Here is a 7147-nt window from a genome sequence, read left to right as displayed (position 1 = left end):
CATCTTCAAAACTGCACACACGTGTTGGTGGCGTTGTGCTGGCTGTCTTTACAAACTATGTGGACAAACTATTTTAAAACGCGTCTATTGAATAAATCTCAAAATGTATAAACTAATAAAACATAATATTTGGTGGGTACATAAGGATTAGTCTTTTTTTTATCTTCAAATGAATTCTCTTTTACCAGCAAAAGTACAAAACCACGTTCAGGATGTGATATAAAAAGGTCAGCAGTGACGATGTGGCAGATTGTCCCCTGTGCTACAGATGTGTAAACAGAAATTAGAGCTCATTTGAGTAACTTGACAAATGTATGGTGTAACATTGCATCCTGTTTCATTTACCAGGGGGATTTGTACATGAAATCTAACAACATGAACAGATAATAATGAATAATGTCGTTTGTGCTTCCTGTTGTGTAATCCTTTTTGACAACACAACTGTGTCACTGATTTGCTTCTTCGATTGTTATTATTTTTGAAGCTAACGTGCTTGTTACACAAGTTCTTTTGGTCCCAGCAGGTGGTGCTGTCTACTCAAACGTCAGCCTGTTTCGGGTTCCACATCAACCAGCAGCAGCAGAACACCACCCACTGCCCCACGGTACCAGTGCTGCACAACAACAAATACATTAGATTAACAGGATTTTTCCTGTGAGCCATACGTTGCTGTTTTGTGCCAACTATATATAGAAAAGTAGGGGCAATTACTACAGCATGAACAATGTGCAGTCATCTAAAAGTCCAAAATGAAGATGTGGTTCCCCAAAGTCATCCCCAGGTAATGGAAGTGAGCTCATGAGGCCTCCACAGATGGGAACCAGCCCTAAGTGAAGGAAGGCTGAGATGATCACTCATCAATTTATTTATTCTCACAATTAAAAATTGTATAATTAATCCTTTATTTACTAACTGACATTGGGGCTTTTACTGGCAAGACCTCATCTTTTTTTAAATATTCCCTTTCAAAGAATCCTTTTGGTGTCATTCTGTCCAGAGGACCCATTCTGCTAGGTAGTGTTTCCATATTGGAGGACTGATATTAATACGTAGAACTGCTCATTTATTTTATGCTTTGTCTGAGTTGCTGTTAGAAAATAGAACATCACAGTAAATTAGCCAAAATACATTTTCAAAAGTGAATTCAAACAGTACCTCCACAGTCCACTAGAAGGCGGTTGGAGGCCCACTAGTAGGACCCTGACCCGAACTCTGCATCCTTCCTCCACTTAAGTAGTTCAGATGACTCTGTAAGTGTTGGGTGGATCCTTGGTTACTAGGGAGGGGAGTACGGAAATAAACTGCCGAAATAAAGAACATGAAAAATGACTTTGTTTCATACCAAAATGAGACCTCACAATACCATAAATATAGATGGTTCAATTGGCCGCTATGCCCATCCAGCTCTCCCCAACACATGGGTACATACTTGACTGAATCTGCATGTATGACTGTAAATAACCAACCTGTATGTGGAGTAGAGGCGGAAGCTGTCTTTATGGACATCATCAAGCTGCTGGCTGGTCACGTTCAACTCCATAACAACCAGTACATTCACCCAGTTTGGTTTTCCTCAATCAGTCCAGTTCTTTTTGTAGCTGTAGCTTTTCAATAAATACATTTTTTTTAAATAATTATAATAATAATAAAAATAACATTTTGAAGGCCCTAGTAGTAAAAAGGTAGTTGATAACACCATTAAACTCCAACAGTTGATTGCTTGGATGGAAAAATATATATATTTTGTGAAATGTTATGTTCAAGTAAAAAAAACATGTATGTTTTTTCATCCAATCAGGAAAGCAGAAACATTAACGTTGATGTCTCGTATATTGGATTTTTCTTAAGTTCTTGTCCCCTCATTAAATGAATCAATGTTTGTGTTCTCTAGGAAAGTGTGTCAATTGTTATTCCAGGCCACTACTTCATGTAGTGAGGTCTGACAGACCAGACCTCCATTATGCCCTGAGATCCTTTTTCCTCCTCCATCGGCTTTATATCAGTTATAAAGCAGGCTTTTCGTGTCCATATCTGCCGGGTTAATTGAGCGCACCTGCTCCTCGCCGTGTACTGCGTCTTCTGCGGCGGCGTCGATATTCTTATGGGTCATGGGTAATGTGCCACTCTTTAGCTTGGTATTGTGTGTTCTTTATCACTCCCCTCTATTCGTTGTTGTGTAATGCTCATTTTGACCGGCCAAGGGACTAGATGCATATCAGCTAAAATCATTTGGAGCATCAAATGAGATATTTATGTTTTTGGCCTGTACCCTGGTGCCCTTTGAATAAAAAAAACATAGATAATAGAAATAGAAATATCACATAAGCGCAGGGGGTCGATCATAGAGGACAGCAGCCCCTGACCCCCCCACCCCCCAAGAAACCGAACAGTTGTCTAAAAGCCACGCTGACCTCGTATCTCGTGACTCTCCCACTTGTTTGTTTGCTCAGGCTGTGTACCCAGGCAGATATTTGCATTGAGGTAGGCCAATGAGAGAGAAGTCAGCCCACGGTACCAACAGAGAAAGAAAGAAACCTGCAAACACTTTTTGCTGCATAATGCTGAAAGTAGTGAATGCCGCCACAGAGTGAGTGAGTCCAAAAACACACACCATAACTCCGGAGTCATAAATGAGACATTCAGCCAAGTTTCTCATTCAGGTGGGTAGGTCGGTGTGTCTGATGCATACCATATCTCAAGTAAACCCGTTTAACCTCTGACCATACATGCACTGTTCCAAAGGGCACATTTATTTACCAGCTTCCCATCCATACAGACCCCTCCCCACCCCACACCACAGCCACACCACTCACTCTCTCACACACACATCGCTGGCTTCTTGAGTCCCGCTTTACTCCACAGGAACAAAGACAGGTTGTTTGCCAGGTGCTCCGTGGAGGTACGAGGCATCATCGCCACAGGAAATGGGGGGACTGATGAGAGCTTGTATTTGGATACGGGAATGTGAGGCCCCTGACTGGGTCCCACCGCCGTGAAGATCAGGCTCTGTGCACTCCGAGGACGCACTCTTTAAACAAGTATACAGTCATTCCCTTCGAAATACACACACAGTCCCTTTGTACTTTGGATTTTTGTAAATACATTATGTAAGGACCATCTATTTTATTAACTTCCAACGTTTGGAGTCCTAAAGTTTCTAGTATGAATTGATGTGGTCCAGACAATTGATGATGGTGGTAATGCTTGGATTGGAGAACACAATTTGCTAATCAGGAGTCTTGAGTGGTTGGGAGTGGAGGTCCACAGTCGTGCTTACGTCAAAGCCACACGTCTCCACTGTGTTAGACTTCCATTTATCAACACGTCCAACCTGTTCAGTACATTGACAACTTGTAGCACTTATAGCTGGAACCAAAGTTATTTTACCTTGTGCGTTCAAGTGATAACGAAAACGAGGCTAGGAGGCGGGGTTTAAGGAACCTAGCTCTTTGGACCCAAATGTAGATTGCAGGACGATCAGGACTTTTTGTGGCTTCATGTGTCATTGAACAACTTTCATAGGAAGGAATGGGGCGCCAGCCAGGGCTCTATACATCCATGATGGTGCTCCCTAACACATCCAGATGTCAAGCCGGCGCGTATGAAATGTGCCTCGATCTACAATATTTTACAGCACAAGTTGGGTTTTCTTGTCATTGTAAGTGACAACTTGGGTTCCATATGTGACAACTTGTGAATGAAAACAAGTTGAGGTCAGAGAAGGGTGGCCACACAAAGCTGGTAGTGTCAGGGTCGGTGTAGGCAGAGGCAGGAAGCAGGAACCAAACGCAGACTCTTCTCACGAACAAGGGTGCTTTTAATCACGTCAAAACTCAAAAAGGCCAACAGGAACACAACGCAGCCGGTGACCAGAAACATCCACCCATCAATCCATCCATACATACATACATACATACCAGAGGTGGGAACAAGTCACTGTTATGCAAGTCACAAGCAAGTCTCAAGTCATTGCCCTCGAGTCCCGAGTCAAGTCGAGTCAAAGACGAAGCAAGTCCCAAGTCGAGTCACAAGTCAAAGCCAACAAGTCTCAAGTCGAGTCACAAGTCGTACCATTTTATTTTCGAGTCAATTCAAGTCCTCTTATTATAGTGGGGACGGGGAACCCTGGGTGACGGTGCGCTGCCTCACAGACCTAGACTACGAAGGGAAGGGTAATGGAGGATCGACTGTGACTGTGTTATAGTACTGTAACGCTCACCCCAATGCTGCAGCGTAAATAAGGAGGCGATGACTGGCTTGCAACTCCGCTGCATTTATTTATATAAAACAACTCAACTTCGGTCACTGTTGGCCGTCACCACGCCGAACGAACACTTCCGCATACACGGCCCCCCAAAACTCGGGTTGTCTCGCGTAACTACAGCTGGTAACAGAGCATAACGTGAACACATGCAACATCTGCATAACTGATAAACTAATAACAATAACTCAGCTCATTACAGTACTTTAAAACGGACGTTGACATAATGTTGGCGAGGATTTCCATCGGAGTCTGAATCCGGGTTCAAAAATCCCGATTTTTGTAACCATGAACGAGCTGTCTCGTTGATACGGTAAAATGGACTGCAGTGATTGGATGTCGTGCAGGCAGTGCGCGCTCTCTGCATACAGGTGGCGCACATTTTTTGACAGATGCAGATAAACAGAGCGGCGCGGTGGTGTGAAAATGTTTTCCCCCAGTTTTCATGGGAAGTAGCAAGTCTTCTCGAGTCAAAAGGCTCGAGTCCAAGTCAAGTCACGAGTCATCGGTGTTCAAGTCCAAGCCGAGTTGCAAGTCTTTGTACGTTTTGGCGAGTCGAGTCTCAAGTCATCAAATTCATGACTCGAGTCTGACTCGAGTCCAAGTCACATGACTCGAGTCCACACCTCTGATACATACATACATACATACATACATACATACATACATACATAGGTGATTGGACACAGGTGGAAACAATGATGGACACGGCAGACAATCACAGGGGATGACAGGACAAGGCAGAAAGTGAAGTAAACCCAGGGACACAAGAGGCATGAAACTACAAAATAAAACAGGAAGTAAAGCCAAACCGTGACAGGTAGATTAGGATTTAGGAAAAATCTAAAGGAACGTGGATACTGCGTCCTGTTATGACCTAATAAATGATGATATCCAGTTTTTTATTGTCGTTGTAATGAGCTTATTTGGTCAGAGGCAAACAGGCAGTTGGTCAAAGGTTTCATCTTTGTAATAAACAGTGAGCTATAATGTAATTACTCTGAGTGGGGGATGGACTTTGGCATCAGGAATACAAGACATAATGGCAAAGAATCGCTACTAAACAAATACCGCAATAAGTAAGACGGTCCAGTAGGTCTGAAGGGGCTGGCCAAAAGCTTTTTGCTGAAACAAAATCATAAATTCACAAACTTGGAAGGTGACACAGCAGCACTTTTGGGAAAGAGGTTGTAGTGAGCCAAGGGGAAAGGCTGGAACCTACCCAACATACCAGACTGAGAGAGAGAATGATGCTTATTGTTCATGTGGACCTGCAGAAAGACGGACACGGAGCAGGTTTCCTATTCAAATTTCACTTGTCCTCTGCAACCCCGGGGCACTCCAGAGCTGGCCATGAATTGATTTTATTGTGAGGAGCAGGGCTATATAGGAGAGGATGGCGGAAGCAAGGTCCCAGGTTTACTATAGCCACTCTGTGTGCACTCACATGATGCCTGCATTTGACTTGCCACCCACAGGCCCCCGAGCCACTCACAACCACTGTCAACACTATGTTCAATATGGAGCTTTAATTATAGAAAGGTGGTGGAAATATAAACAAAATATGTCCATCATCAAACAGTCCACCGTTCCATAAAACCCATTAGCAGCCGTACTAGAGCTGTACAGTACTCAGCAGATGGACTTTGCACCAACCATGAATCTGACTATGTGACTATCCTACTCGTCGACTCTAATGTACTCATGTCAGATTCTTTTCATTTTAATGGATGGTTTTGGCGTATTTGGCACTATGGTTATTCCATGGTTATTCCAATTCAATAGGACTTTACAATCTGTACACATGCAACGTCCCCTGTCCTGGAACCCTCACATCCACACATGTAACAGGGATACTTGTAACCTGGAGAGCTTTTTCTGGGTGATTAGGGAAGGAGGCTTTCTCCCACATTACGGTCACAGTTTTAAACTAATTATTGTTGTGAATTGAACCAAAAACACAGTAAACTACCTGGTTATGGGCTACAAATAAATATGCTGGTTATCTAAATTAAAACAAGATGAGATATCGCTTCACACATGAACAGCAGTCCTGCGATTATGAAGCCTCCTCCCCGGGTGTACATCCATCGCTGCCTTGGAATGTGGTCTTTGGGTCAACTTGGGGGGGGGGGATGGAAGTTGATTTCTTGTTTCATAAAAGGTTAATATATTGTAATTTTAATCATGAAAGTTTTGCTTGTGCTTTTATATTCTTCTCAGTCAGAAGGCGGCACAGGTACTGATTCAGGCTCCTCTCCCGCCTTGACTACTGTAACTCTCTCCTGGCAGGTCTCCCTGCTGCCGCCATTCGACCACTGCAGCTTAAATGGTACTTATAATGGCACTTTTCTATAACATGTTTTGAAACTGCTTATTTGATGAAAATTGTTTGTTCTTCTGAGTTTGTATCTGAGTTTGTATCTCTATGTGTAAGTCGCTTTGGATAAAAGCGTCAGCTAAATGACATGTAATGTAATGTAATATACAGTATGTCTGACTGAAATATTGATGTTCCCAACTGCTACATCCCTTTCCTCCGTTTCTCAGAGCTGATGACTTCTGAAAAGAGGACTTGGTGGAGGGGTCGGGGGTGGTGACAAGCTGTGGTGAAAAACCTCAACACTACTGTGTAAAGGTTTAGGTGCACACACATTTCCATCATAATAAAGTGAGCCGAGGACTTAGCCATTTGACACCTCTTCCATTGTGTCCTTACAGACAGAAATGAGAGCTGCTGCTACGCAACCACCAGCTGCTGTTGTTACTACACTGCAACCACTCATCCTTTGTGTTGCATTGGCCACGGCCTGATCTCATTTTAGACTGACTGGATATAGAAATCTTTAAAAAACTACATTTGTGAGAAGAGATATCTCAAAGGCA

Source organism: Pungitius pungitius, chromosome 5 (genome assembly GCF_949316345.1).
Source record: "Pungitius pungitius chromosome 5, fPunPun2.1, whole genome shotgun sequence".
Taxonomy (NCBI): domain Eukaryota; kingdom Metazoa; phylum Chordata; class Actinopteri; order Perciformes; family Gasterosteidae; genus Pungitius; species Pungitius pungitius.
This window is presented reverse-complemented; position numbering follows the sequence as displayed.